We start from the raw sequence: 15,898 nt of genomic DNA on the forward strand, positions 1-15,898 counted from the left end.
ATCTCCTTCAGTTGTGTTCAAAATGAAAAGAAAGAACACTTGAGAAGTAAAGTTAGATTAACTAGCAATGTATGAATATTCTGGGTTTGATTAACTGTTTTTAAGACTGCAGTTTTTCTGCTGAAAAGAATCACCATAGCACTGTTCCTCTTATCTTGTACTTTATAGCAAGGGTTGGCTTTCATGCATCTCACTTGCTACAGCCTGAGTTTTAAATTTGTATCTTATTCTCTCTCGAGAGTATTTGTCTTTCTTTCTTGCCTCATTGGTTCAAGATAATTATTTATACAAATTTTACTTTTAGATTTTTGTAGCCTTGACAGCTTTGCCTACAGGGATATTTTCCTGGTTTACCATACAATTTCATAACCACCCGTCTGTTCTGCTGCGATCAGGTTCTTTAATAATTCTCCTGTATTGACAGTAAGAGGTAACTTGTGGTAGTAACCTGTACTTTGGGGTGCTTTCAGTCCTGAGTCCCTTGCATTTCAAAAGTGGAGGCATTTTTACTGTCATGTCCCTGATGCTTCCTCATGTCCCTATGGTGGAGCACAAAGTTTTTTTAGGCCCTGTGACACTGAAATTTTAGCTCCACAGTTTGGGTTTAAATTCTGTGTCAGGGAAGAAAGACAGACTTTGGTTGTTTACTGAAATGTTCCTATTATCTTTAAATACTGCAATCACTACTAGAAGAGTAGTGCTATGGCTCTGATCACTTCTGATGCTGTAGTGACAAACCTAGATGGCACTCAGGTCCCTGTTATTCTCAGCCAACACTGTAAGGAAGTTTAGATGAGAGATGTCCATCTCTGCACAATGGACAGTTCTAAGACATTCTAAGCAAGTCAAAACAAGCTCTCTGGGAATTTTCTAGCCAAGATAGGAAGTACCTAAGGAGTTACAGGACCTACAGACCTTCCAAGAATCCAGGACGTGACAACAGCGATAACATTTTCAACAAGTTAATCCTATCCCTGCTGCAGACATTTAAAACACCTGTTGGAAAAAAAAAAATTAAAGATCATGGCTTTGTTTTGCTTTCTTATCCAAGAAAATGACAAAATAGTGTCTTTTTTTTTTCTGACTGCTTCATGTAGTTCCATAAAACATTGACAGAAACAGTCATTTTAAGCCTACTGTTTTGTAGCATAGTTTTGTGGAAATGGCATAAAACATAAAGAACAAAGTGATGAGTACAGTTAGATATTTTCTATGAGATAAATGATTCAGAGTAAATGTGACAATTTAACTCTCTAAGATATTCCAAAGTGCCCTTTCCTCTTTTTCCCTTGTTCTTTACTTTTGTTTTTAGTTTAAATTTGAGAAAACTTAATGCCTTTTTTTTTTTTTTGAGTTTGGCAAACTGTGATCGCAGATACTGGGAGAGAAAAGAGGCATGAAAGGTGCTGGAGCCAGAATCAGTCACCAACAAAAATTACAGTCTCCACATGTCCCAGTTCCTGTTCAAGGGCGAAGAAGTAATGCATGCAGGAGACTGCTGCTTGCTCTTTCATCCACTGCTGTGCTGAGACAGTCAGTGGGCGGATACTTTAGACATATTGCTTTTATAAAGGTGGTAAATCCTTGGCTCCATTAAAAGTAATGGAAGTTTTACCACTAGATTTTGAAATGCACAGATCTGTTTACTCTTCATTTCTCTGAGTTTGTTTTGTTTTGTTTTGTTTTCCTCAAAGACTTCTCTTGCAATTAGATGGTCCTACAGAATCTCACAGGACCGACCATCTGGGGGTCTTGCACTCCTGCCCTCTCTGTGTAGTGGATTCCCTCAGCTAGTTGCTGCCTCTCTTGGACATGGGAAACTTCCCTAATACACTGCTTTACCTTACTCTTAGAAGCATCTGTGTGCCACAGAGGATGCTTCATATCCTCTGAGAGCTCAGATGAGAGAAGAGATATTTCAAGATGGGAATATACGAGTGGCTGGGCACAGCTGGTATTTTGACACTGCTGCTAAGTAAAAATCTTCTGTAGATATCTTGTCCAAAAAGTGTGTACACATACATATATGTATGTATATATGTAAAAAGTGTGTACATATATATGTATGCATGTGTGTATCTGCATACAAAATAGTTTTAATAACCTTTTCTATCTGGGAACCCTCCCTGCCTCCATGTCATGCACTGGCTGCTGATAGCATGGAATTTTTTCCAGTTGCAGTTTTCATGACTTACAGACAGCTGCCTCTATGTCTCTGTTGTGATGACAATACATTTGACTGTGTATGGAGATCTGCAATACAGAGTAAATTAGTATTGTTAGTATTTTATTATTTCTGTGCTTACATTCTTGCATTATTTTTTTAAAGAAAGGCCTGAAGCGTATGTTTTACAGTCCCATTTACTACCATTAGCACACAGACACACTCTGTTTCAAATTGACTTTTAGAACAGATGTCTTCTCAAATCCATTTTAAAAATAGTTTGTACATACCCCAGGGAGATCTGGAATCCTTCAAAGCCTACAGCAATTTACATTCAGAAAAAATGTTCAAGTCAAGCTTTATCAGCTCATGCTGTGCAGTTTGGTATGTTCAGAGTGGATTGAGAAAAAATAAGAGCTCTGTAACTTGTAGTAGTGTGAATATAGGGCTGATACAGTGTTCAGGATAAAAGAACAGCTTCTTTCTCTTAAATAAAAGGAACAAAATCAATGTTTTGAACCTTCCATCCTCTGCTTGATTAGAGGTGTTAATTGTTTCAGCATAATCACTGTCTATGTTCACAAAGTGTGGTCCCCTCAGGACTGCTGTGCTACCTCTTATCAGCTGCGTTTGAATGGCACCACTTGGCTCAGCTGTAGCTGTGCTTTGCAAAACATGTCAGATGGGGTCAATAGATCTTTTTAGCTCCTACTTTGCAGCCATGTATCTGCCTGAGTGCTCTTTAGTTATTCATATGCTTTGGGTAACTGGGCATCACAAGAGGAAAAGTCATTTTCCTTCTGTGTGTTTTAGTCATACACCATTCCAGCCTTATCTTCAGTAAGTTTTAGAGACCTATTGTGGGAAAGGAGTAGGAAAGTTTATGGGGTCATCTGCAAACCCACTTATAAAGCTTTTCTGAACCAACTTTCACTGCCTTTCTTGAGTAATCCCAGATGTGTCTCAAAGGATTGAAGAAGGGTTTTGAGCATCTAGGCCTTGAGCTTCTTATGGGTGCAGCTACTTCTTGGCAGCAGGAAGGTATGTATTTCCTAAGGGGAGATTCTTCAGCCTTCTGAGTCAACAAGGTGGTTAATAAGTCTAGTAGAGGAAAAAAAGGAAAGAGTTAATGGGGAGCCCAGGCTTTTGAATCTGTATGGTATCTTCAAGTGCTGACGAGTTTCTGATGACCTCTATCCATCCTAAAGTTTACAAGGCTTCACTCTCAATTTTTATTGCACTAAGCCATTGTCAACATTACCATTCTTCAACACTGTCTTTGTTTTCTATGTTTCCTCATGCCAAGTAATAGCTTTTATACCTTTTCCTCATCTGTTTTTCTTTTCTGTAGAACAAGAGTTGTCCTGAGAGAATTTTTTATGTTAGCAGGAAAGTTGTGTCCTAGCGTGGATATTGTAGATTTATATCATACTTGAAAATTACTTATAATTTGTTCATCTCAAAGAACAGTCTCTTCTTTCTTTGCAACATCTCCCTTGGACAAAGTTTTCATGTGTTGGAGGCATTCTCCTTTATTTCTTCCTGTGTCCCTTACAAGAGAAAAAGAAAGTGTAATGTATTTCTTCCTATTCTGTTGCCCTGAATTCTTGTACTGCCAGGTCATAATTTTAAAAGAAAAAAATTATTGAGAAGAAAAAATCTTAAATAGTAAACTCTAAATCAAGAGACAAGCACATCATTTGACTGTAATGCAATGTATGAGCATTTCCATCAAGCTGAAACATGATTCATGATTGGCCGCACACTGGCAGAAACATTCTCTGGTGCAGTCTTGCTGCAGGTCCTATAATTCTACCCCTTAACAGCTTCAGGAGCAAGCTGGAGCTTTTTAAATAATAGTTTGCAAGAACGATAATTGCAGACCTGTCATACAGTGTGGAATGCTACAGAGGCATTCAGTGCACAAGGCAGGCCTGTGATTTTCTGGAAAAAATCATGATTGCCTCTAAGGATGGTTGAATTAGAAACAACTGTTCCATGACATGTCAAGAGAGCAGCAGGAGATCAAGCACGCATCTGTAGCTGAAATACTTAAAAGATGGACTAGAAAGCATAAAACTGGCTTTTTGCATTTTCCCTTCCATGATGCATGAGATCTTTCAAAGAACAGTGCATTTCTTCTTTTTCTCTTTTCCCTTTTTATTTTATTTTCTCTTTAACATTCTACACTTTAGATCAGTTTGAGCTCAGCTGGAAATTAAGCACCATGCAGCCACCTGCTCAACCCTGCCCTCTCTCCCCTCCCACCCCGGTGGAATGGGGAAGAGAATCAAAGTAAAACTTGTAGGTTGAGATAAGAACAGTTTAATGATTGAAAATAAAGTAAAATAAAGTAATAATGGTAAATTGTAATAATAATGATGATAATAAAAAGGGGAAAAAACAGTGATTGCTCAACACCTGCTGACTGAAGCCAGATCCCCCTTTCCTGAAACCAGATTGGCCCCCCTTACAGATAACTCCCCCCAGTTTATATACTGGGCATGATGTTCCGTGGTGTGGAACACCCCTTTGCTCAGTTCAGGTCACCTGTCCCAGCTATACTTCCTCCCAGTTTCTCTTGCGAACCTCCCCACTGGCAAAGAATGAGACAAGAGTCCTTGACTTAGGAGAAACATGATTTAGCAAAAACCCAAAACATCAGTGTTTTATCAACACCATTCTCCTTCTGAATCCAGAACACAGCACTGTAACAGCTACTGAGAGGAAATTAACTCTACCCTAGCTAAAACCAGAAAATCAGGTACCTGAAATAATAATGCTATCCAAAGACACAGTTAGCAGTCAAGTTGCCTTACTCCACCTACTACATTAACTGGAAAAACCTCTCATTTACATGGGCGTCATCAATATTTGGCCTTTCAGAGGCCTTATCAAAAAAGCTTAGAGGGAACTGAAGCAATTTAGTACAGCAAGAAACAAGAGGCAGTTAAATAGTTGTGTGAGCACAAACAGTTACCTTTAGCATGGACATGAGCAGAGTTTTGTAGGATATAGTATGATTAATTTACACAACAACCAATGGAGAATGATTGGGATATTGCCCCTACTATGGGAGAAACTCTTAAGGCCATAGAGCAGGTGAAAACTGGCAAGGCAGCTGGGGTTGATGGAATTCCACCTGAAGTCTGGAAGCACGGGGGCCAAGCACTCCATGCTAAATTTCACGAGTTTGTGGTGCACTGTTGGGAACTAGGCGAACTACCATCAGACCTTCGTGATGCAGTCATCATCACCTTGTATAAGAAGAAAGGAGATAAATCAGACTGCTCAAACTACCATGGTATTGTTTTGCTCTCCATTGCTGGCAAGATCCTGGCAAGAACACTCTTGAACAGACTAATACCCACTATAGCAGAAGAACTTTTTCCTGAAAGCCAATGTGGTTTCAGAGCCAACAGGAGTACCACAGACATGGTATTTGTTCTCAGACAACTGCAAGAGAAGTGTAGAGAACAGAACAGAGGTCTCTTTGTAACCTTTGTTGACCTCACCAAGGCTTTCGATACTGTGAGCAGAAAAGGTCTGTGGCAGATTTTGGAACGTTTAGGTTGTCCCCCCAAGTTCCTTAAAGTGATCATCTCACTCCATGGGGATCAACACAGCCAAGTCAGATATGGCAATGCACTTTCTGAGCCCTTTCTAGTATCTAATGGTGTGAACCAAGGTTGCGTTCTTGCACCAACCCTATTCACAATTTTTTCAGCATGATACTCCAAAGGGCCACGGCAGACCTCGATGATGAAGATGGTATCTACATTCGATATTGTACTGATGGAAGCCTATTCAACCTAAGGCAACTGAAGGCCCATACTAAGACCTTAAATCATCTTGTCCGTGAGCTGCTTTATGCTTATGCTGCTGCCCTCGTCTCTCACACAGAAGTAGCTCTGCAGTGTTTAACATCCTGCTTTGCTGAGGTTGCTGAGCTCTTCGGGGTGAAAGTCAGCTTGAAGAAGACAGAAGTTTTCTATCAGCCTGCACCTCAGGAAGTCTTCCATCATCCCCATATCACCATTGGTGAATCAGAGCTCAAATCAGTCCAGCAGTTTCATTACCTAGGTAGCCTCATCTCCTCGGATGGTAAGATTGATGGAGAGATAGACAACAGGTTAGCAAAGGCATATAGAGCTTTCGGAAGACTCCATAAAAGAGTCTGGCAAAATAAACACTTGAAGAAAAGTGCAAAGATCAGTGTTTACAGAGCCATAGTGCTGTCTACTCTTTTATATGGATCTGAATCATCGTCATTTACTGCCACCACCTGTGACTCCTAGAACACTCGCATCAACGCTGTCTCCATACAATCCTAAACATACACTGGTCAGATTATGTAACTAACACATCTGTTCTAGAACAGGCAGCAGTTACGAGTATTGAGTCCATGTTGCTAAGAACACAGCTGTGTTGGGCAGGGCACATCTCCAGGATGGAGGACTACTGCCTCCCCAAGATGGTGCTCTATGGAGAACTTGCCACTGGCTGCTGCAAGAGAGGAGCACCGAAGAGGAGATACAAGGACTCCCTGAAGCAACATCTCAGCCTTGGCTACCATTGATCTTCATCGTTGGTCTACTCTGGCCTCCAATTGGGAGATCTGGAGACACATCATCCATAACACTGCTGCTTCCTTTGAGAACGCACGCAGGATCACCATCGAAGAGAAAAGACAACGCAGAAAGAACTGTGTCTTACCAATACCATCCAAGGAATCTTTCTGCTGCGCTTTTTGCAACTGGTCTTGTCTATCTCGCATTGGCCTCTTTAGCCACCAGCGCGTTTGTAGCAAATGTGGGTAGAGCCCTTCCCAAATCTTCGTTTGCGAAACCTGGCCATGAGTATGAATCATCCCTGTTACAAAGAATAAACAGCTGTAAGGGAAGGTCTCTCTTAGCAGAAGAAATTTAGCCTCCCTAACATTTTTAACTAACTTAGGGAGACAGGAGAACAGATGTGAAAAGGGAAAAGCCTTTTAAGCCTCTTGACTCTAGAGGAGGAAATGACATCATATGAGATATCCTTAGGAACAGATGCCCATCCATTTGATGCTGACAGGGCTGAAGACTGGTCTGCTGGGAACCTGTTTACTTCCTTTCCTGCCTGCAAGGCAGGAAAATCACTGCAAAATCACTCCCCAAGAGGCCCATTTGTTACTGCTTTGGATTTTCTTTGTCTATCTATCCCTGCTCTGCCCTCACTCCCCAGCTTTCCAAAGCATAGCTAACTCTTTCTTTCCTTCATTCATAAATTCTGCTCTTGTTTTCATCACCCTGTGTGGCAGTGTTTTCATATTAGAGAACATCTGAGATTGCCTTGCCATTACTCTGAGACTTGACAAGTCTCCCCACTGACTTTTATCCCCTCTTCCTTTCTCCCATCCCCGTCTGACTCCACATTGTTCTTTCACTTAGAAAAGCCATACACTGTGTGAAACCCAAAGCATGGGATGTCTCTGACTTGACTGGCATGCCTGTTAGTCAAACTTCAATCATTTCTTTGTTAGAACCTCTTTTGACAGAGGATTTATACTTAGCAGATTCGTGAAAACAGCAGTTATCCAAATTATCTCTGCATTATGTTTATGCTCCTCCATCTCCTCACAGTGATGTAGTCTAGACTATTTCTTAATTTTATGTTCTTCAAAGAAAAGAAGAGAAAAAAAGAAGGATGCTGCAAAACCCAGAGGCCATGTAAAAATCTCCATTATTCAGAGTGTGTTGGCTGCATTTCTGTCTTTCAAGCCTGTACAAGTTCTGCTGACACAGTAGTGATTTAGTGTGGTGCAAAAAACCTGAAGAATTTCAAGATGTTAAAGCAAAATAGTTTAAATCATGCCCAACTGAAGACAAAGGAAGAAAATAAATTATAAAAAAGCTTCGTTTTCAGCAAGTAAGTTAACTTTTCTGTTTTCTCAAGCACATCATATCTTTCCATGTAAATCACTTTGGAAAGTGGATGTGCTCATTCAGGTTCAGCAATTTCAACGTCGCCATCATGCTGGTATAAGTCACATCAGCTGATATCAGCTGGTTTAGTGTTGTTTAGCATTTAGGTACAAACTGCATCTGACTGGGGATACATGGAAGTTTTCATACAGTCTGGTTTCCCTAACTGAAAAAATGCTTGAGATAGGAACTAAAACTCACAAAGTCTGAAGAAGCTGATCTGTATAAAAGAATACAAATAACATCCTAAATTTCCAATAACCTCCTGAAGACAGAAGTCTGATCCTGATGTAAATGTGAAGTAACTGATGATATCTTGCTGAACAGGGTTTCAACACAAGAAAATTACAAGAAATAAACCCAAAATGATTTGAAATATTAGTTGCAAATTTATTCAGCTTCTTTTATTTTTGAGCAGATTATGACCCCGTATTTCAAAGTTGCTGAAAAAAAGTAGGGACAAACTCACAGTGGAGATCACTGCTTTTGAAATAAGTAGTATTCCTCAGACTTCTGGGAGATCGCTTGCACTACTGCAGATGAAGCAACAGACTGTGTCACGCTAGCAGAGCCAAACCTGGTGAAAAATTTGAAAGTGTTAGAAAAATCTCTCAATCAGTTGAAGAATTATTCAGATGATAAGGTGAACATTAAGATTTGAAGTACACACATTCTGATACTCTGCTGGGCTATCATTTGGCCAACCCACCAGCATATCATCAAAATGAAGCTAAAATGTTGAAACTGGTATTTTTCCAGCTGTTGTTCAGCTCCATGGGCAAATAGGACTCCTCCTATCACACATTTCAAGGATAGGCATTCTTCAGATCAGTAAGTTTTTTGGACTTACTGTTCTGGTGACTCAACAAAAAGGAAGAACAGGCAGAATCTAAGTGAGAACTTGTTGTAGTTTAACCCCAGCCATTTACCAAGGCCCATGCACCTACTCACTCACTCACTCCCCCACAAGCAAGATCCTGGAGAGAATCAGAAGGGTAAAAGTTAGAAAACTCAGGGCATGAGATAAAGACAGTTTAATAGGGTAAGCAAAAGTCACACATGCAAGCAAAGCAAGCAATTGATTCACTGCTTCCTATGGACAGTGATCTCCAGGAGAGCAGGGCCCCATCATGCGTAACAATGACTTGGGAAGACAAACACTATCACCCCAAATGTCATCCTCTTCCTCCTTCTCCACACCTCTTTATATACTGAGCATGATGGCATATTGTTTGGAATATACCTTTGATCAGTTTGGATCATCTGTCCCAGCTGTGTCTCCTCCCAGCCTCTCACGCACCCCCAACTTCCTCACCAGTATGGCAGTACAAAAAGCAGAAAAGGCCTTGGCTCTGTGTAAGCACTGCTCAGCAATAGCAGAAACATCTCCATATTACCAACCCTGTGTTCAGCACAGATCCAAAACCCAACCCCATACCAGCCACTGTGAAGAACATGTTAACTCTACTCCAGACAAAACCAGCACAGAACTTCACTTGGGTGTATATATAAAGTTTGGGCTGAATGTTTACAACATAAAGATATATGGGATGAACTTACCTTTCTCATGCTTCTTCTGATTAAGCTTCTAGTTGCACACAGACGTCTGTTGACTTCCTCAACTGTGCTGAAATGTCATTTCCTTGCCTTTTTGAGAAGATAAATATAATATAATTACATATTTGGACTCTTTATTCCTACTAATCTTTTCCATACCTTAGCCTGTTGCCTACTGTGTTACACATTATAGTATGGTATTTAATAAAAAATGATTCCATGTTAATTAAAATATTTTAAAAGCATTGTTGTGAAACCCCATCATTAATAATTGCCTTAATTTCTATGCAAAACAACAAAAAGCCAGTGATTAAGAATGTGAAACAACGAAGTAATACATGTAAATAGGTAAGGTCTGTATTTGCCCTTAATCAAAATATTAATAAAAAATATTTTGCATTGTAATGGGTCTTAGGCCTTTGGGTACCTATCTGTGATTAATACTATGTATGATTTTCCTTTTATTCCTCTTTGTTTTGTCTACCTCACAGCAATTTGCAGTTGCAGGGGAACTACCTAATCACTGCCTCCCTTTATACATCTGTAAAATTTATACATACGAATGAGGAGTCCTGTACAAGTTTTCTTTTTCTGTTGCTAGCTGTTGAATAGAGAATATGTTTTTTCTTTCTGAGTTTCTCAGAAGAAAATTTAGTGCTGGGAGAAACTTCTGCTATAACACAGATCTCTATCACCTAAGCACTGAAGGAAGAAGTTGTTGTCTTTCCCTTTATTTTTTTTTTTTAATTCCCTTCCCTTTTTGGCAAACAGCCCTTGCTGGACACCTAGAACACAGCCAGCAGATGCTGCTGGGGCAAGCCTGGGAACATATTTCTTTTGGCTACTTGTTGGCAGACACTGTACAGTGGTAGAGGACTATTCTTTATGTTTCACTGCTGCACTGATCTGATTAAAAAAAAGCAGAGCAGACTTGTAGTGTTTGAGCTGAAAAAGACTTGAGAAATTATGCTGGCTACACAGAACCCTGAGCCCCATCTGATGATCTGGGGACCTTTGCAATGCCATCTGGACACTCAGCAGCAGACATATATGAGGAGGGAATCACAGAATCATTTAGATTGGAAAAAACCCTTAAGATCATTGAGTCCAACCATAAACCCAGCACTGCCCAGTGCACTACTAAGCCATGTTCTTAAGTGCCAAATCTACAGATCTTTTAGACATCTCCAGGGATGGTGACTCAACCACTTCCCTGGGAAGCCTGTTCCAATGCCTGATAACCCTTGCAGTGAAGAAATTTTTCCTAATATCCAATCTAAACCTCCCCTGCTGCAATTTGAGGTAATTTCCTCCTCTGTCGCTTGTTCCTTGGGAGAGGACACCAACCCCCCTGCCCCTCCCCTCACTACAATCTTCTTTCAGGTAGAGTAATATAGTCCTCCCTGAGTCTCCTTTTCTCCAGGCTAGACAACCCCAGCTCCCTCAGCCACTCCTCCTAAGACTTGTGCTCCAGACCCTTCACCACCTCTGTTGCCCTTCTCTGGACATGCTCCAGCACCTCAACATCATTCTTGTAGTGAGTGGCTCAAAACTGAACATGGGATTCAAGGTGTGAACACTAGAGCAGGAAGAACTACACTGAATCTGCAGACAGCCTTGGCAAGTGCCGCTAAGGTTCTGGATAAGTTTTTTTTATAAAGGCTGATTATGTCCTTCAATTAGTTTCCATTTAATTTCCTTTCATGCTTAATTTTCACATATGAACCTTAATCAATTCATCTGGAGCTAGTTGTGTGTCTCAGTTTGAGACAATTTGGAAGGGCAGAGATCTCGGACAGAAGAATCTTCCCTCAGATTCAATACCCCTTGCTTCTCCAATACAAAAAGAGAGACCAAATAGGCCTCGATATAAGTGAAAAAATAAATTCTTTACCAAGAAGAAATGCTAATAACAATACTGATAAAACTGGATTAAACCAATTGACGAGGAGAAACTTCCCAAACCCCGTCCACCAGACCAAATGGAGATGGCAGCCAGTCTCCCTTACCTGGAAAAAACCCCACATGTGTCCACAGGTGAGAGATCAGATGGCTCCCCTATGCCCAGAAAACCCAGCAGGAATGGTTAGAGAGTCATCACTGGCAGGAAATGGCAGATGGCTGGGATTTGATATCAGCAGATACTTGTATGGCACTGGAATGAGGCTGCGGTGCTGGTACAGGCAGTCAGAGCAGGGCTGCAGACCCCCCAGGCCACTGGAAGGACCTGCAAGGTACCCATTCCATCTAGCAATGAGAGTGATTGTTGTGATTGCAATGTTTGTTGGTCAAAGTGGTGGTTGTAGTCCTGTCAATGTGGTGGTCACAGTCGGGAACTGTTAAAGTGGTGGTGGAAGCCTTGAATGGTAAGGGAAGCCCCAAAATTCAGTTACATATGCTCAGGTTCAGGTGGGAACACCTCTGGTACCTCCTCCAGGATGGGGAGCTTTACACTGGATGATGTGATACTGTGAGTCATGGATATTTCGGGAGTCTCTGACACCTTCTAAGATATTGCAGCTGTCTCCTAGGTCCATGCAGATCAGTCAACCATGGCCCATTACAGCTCATCAACAAGAGATGAGTACCTTCAGGCTAGGTGTGAATGTTCCAGGGAGTCATCACAGCTGAGTCACCTGTGTAAGGAAAAATAAATACGCCTCCACCTTGCAGGATTTGCCTCTTTTCATACCTTGTTTAACACCCAGCTTGTAGCCTGAGATGTTGGATGTGCACACCTTCAGCCCCTGGCCTGGGTTGCCACTCTGCAAATTGTTAGCAAAGCACACATCAGCAAAGCACACTGCTGATTGAGCCATGAGCACCAATAGTCCAGTCCCTGACAGCACCTGAACGGTCACTGCAGGTGGTTGAATGTTTGAGTCTTTAATCACTAGCAATTCAGTTCCTTTAAGGAATGCAAAACACCAAAAAGCCATATTTGGAGAAAAGAAAAGGTGTATACCAGAACTTTGTATAACCTGGTGCATCACACAACAGGTTCCTTGGACAGCTTAAAACAAAAATTAAGTTCTAGTAACTGTTCTTGAATTAGTCTAATTTTTGTCTGTTTAATAATGAAGGAAGAATGAGCATAACTTTTGTGCCTGTATGTAGTAGTATCTAAATATTAGGAGAAAAACATAATACACTGGATCTGGCAGTCTGGGAGAGGCTACAACAGCTCCATGCCCAGGTTCAAGCAGCAGTGAGGCTGAAGATGCGCAGTTATGCACAGCACAGCACATACATGCATCATGATTCACATGATAAACATGGCCAGCCACACAAATTCACAGACAGACACACAGAACACTCATATGAGAACAAACAGCACCAACAACCTCATCCTGCCTTCCTCTCTAGCTGAGCAGGATGGAAATCACTGGTAGAAATATATATATATATATACACTTGTACAGCATGGATGCCTCCAGCAGCTGTGCTTCTTAGACATTCAGTCTGCCCAGTTGTTGGCTCCTGGCTGAACATATGAGCCTTTAAGGTCACAGCAACCCTCCAGTTGCTGGTACAAACTCCGAGCACACACACACTCACACAGACATAAGATTCGCCCCTAGAGACCTGGACAATGACATCCCTTTGGCAACTGGCTGAGACTCCCCTGGTTCCCACTGTCCAATACACTCCTGATCTTGCTCTGGCACCCAGCCAATCTACACACTAGCTATTTGGCCTTGATGCTCATTAGCCATCACATGTGTACTCACTAAGTGACACTTGCCCCAGTTGCTAAGCTTAGACCCTCAACAATAGACACAGTATGGCCTGACAAATGTACCAACCAGCCAACTACTTACAGGTGACCAGCCTCTTATCTCTTACCCCTCTACTTTTTGATAATTGTTCCCTCCCGGTTGTTTAAATCCAATATGTTCTTCTTCCCTAAGCATCCTGTTAGGAGTCTTGTGCAATCCCCAAATGTTTTTCCCCTGCATAACCATCATGCGTCCTACACCTCTAGAGAAGTGAGCAACCTCCCTCAGCTCAAAAGGTGCTTTGGAGTTGACTCCTCTCAATGCATTTCACAACTGGGCTGTGGGACCGAGGCTCTGGACAGGGTTTCCCTTCCTCAGAGTCCCTAATTTGGGATTCCACCTGCTTTTGAGCCCTTGTGCTGCTCTGGGCTTGTGGAGATGGGCCTTTAATGGGCTGATGGCTCCTGTGATGTGCCTGGGAGCAGCTGGAACAGCGTGTCGTGTAGACTTCCCAACTGTGCTCCTTTGTGGGTGTGCAGATATAAACTTTTATCACATAAACTAAGAATAAATATATTCCTACTACTGCACCACCTTTAACTTTATAACTCTTCCTTCTCTGTGAATCTGAATTCTTTGAAACTGTAGACTTTCTCTTTAGGCAATGCTATGAGACAATATTTACAAGAGAGTAGCTAAACACTTTAAAGGTAAACCTTCTAAAAGTGAGAATTACAATAATGAAGTTTAATAAGTGTTTTCTAGTTCATGATTTAATCTCAATATACCAGAGGAAATATTTTTCTTGCAGTTTTCTATAGACTCAGACTAACTGTACCAATCTGATTCTGCAAATGACCTCTAAGGCTGAATGTTTCTGTCTGAACCAGACCCTATCAACTTCAATGGGCTCTGTGCAGGCTTAAAAAAATACCTAGAAATTCAGAGGTCATCTGCATGAAGCAAAAAGTCCTCCATGGGAAACTTTCTTGTGTCTTTGTAAGCAAAGTTGCTAACTTTCCTGATATTTGATCTATGTCTCAAAGCCCCAGAATCTTGGTTCTCATTTATTAATTTTTACCATTGCAGAAGGAAACCTAGATTTGTGGCAACTTGAATAAAAAGAACAAAAATATAGATTTTTTTTTTTTATGTTATCTTTACACTCATATCTTCCACTGTTTTCCCTTGGTATAACATCAAAAGTGTTGTAGAGAGCCAATATAGCAAGTTTTGAAAGTGAATTATTATTTAAAAATTGCAGCAGACTCCAAGGGCAAGCAATTAAAAAACTATGAAAACATCCTTACAATTAGATGCAAAAAATAAAAGTTTATTTCAGCTGGAAATAAAGAGTGCTAAGAAACAAAAAAAAAGTAGCTGTTTTCATAAATTATAGAACACCTAAGCCTAAACCCAAACTCTCTCACTCTTCCAGTTCGGCATTCTGTAGTTACGATTCTCAGTGGAACTATATAGTCAGTATTTATGCTTAACATACAGAAATAGCATTTCAAGGCAGAATATGGAGTAGTAAAATCAGAGCACTTTCAAAGCTCAGTTGTTTGTGTTTCTACAAACCCTTGAGAATATCTCTCTTATTTTTTTCTAATGGCAAGAGGTGCTTAATGGAGACTTGACTTGGAGACATAGAATGTAGAAGCTGTTTGCGAATATCTTTCTTTTTAACAAATCTGTTTCATAGCAAATGCTTATGACAAATGCTTTTTGTTTCACTTGGAAAAGGAATAACTTACTAAAAATAATACTGAAAACCATATGGGTCTGTAAGCAATGCACCAAGGACATCTACCAATCCAGTAAGCTCCCTATGTTCTAAAACTTTTGTCCACAACCTAGAAATGTGGAAATGCTTGTTGATGTTTAACACTTCCAGTCTGTTATATGTCTATAAGTAATAGATGGCAATTTTTACAAACCAAATCACTAAGGAGGAAGAAATGACATATATTTTTTTCTTCTCTTCTTTCTAAAAGTACATTTCATTACTCTCCTGAATGATCCGGGAAGATTAGAAGTGTGGAGCTATCGTATGTATCACAATACATTTTCTGGATGTAAAAAATCAAGCACTTGACAATTAGAATATCTATTCACATGCCAATATAGCAACAGAGCTGATATTTTCCATCTCAATTTGTCATTTGAAAGGTGGATCTTACTGTGGTGTTTCTTATTAAAATGTATCAACAAAAAGAAGATGAAATAGAAACTGACAATTTTGTCATATCTCTGAGAGCAGCAGTATGTCTTTTGACTTTTCTGAGGTGGTAAAACTTGATATCAGATTCACTCTTTCCAGTGTGTAAGGATTTCATGATGTACTGTTTGTAAAATTACAAGTCTAGCTTTTACATTTGACCTCTGAAAAGTGGTGATGCTCTTATTATTTGTAGTTTCCTTGCACTGCTATTTTTCTTTAGGCACAATAAGAGGAGTTCAAAAGGGTCCTAGATGCATTTTATGGTGTT

The sequence above is a fragment of the Manacus candei genome, unplaced genomic scaffold (assembly GCF_025592945.1).
Source record: "Manacus candei isolate 608988 ecotype Guabito, Panama unplaced genomic scaffold, ASM2559294v1 h1tg000069l, whole genome shotgun sequence".
NCBI classification, from domain to species: domain Eukaryota; kingdom Metazoa; phylum Chordata; class Aves; order Passeriformes; family Pipridae; genus Manacus; species Manacus candei.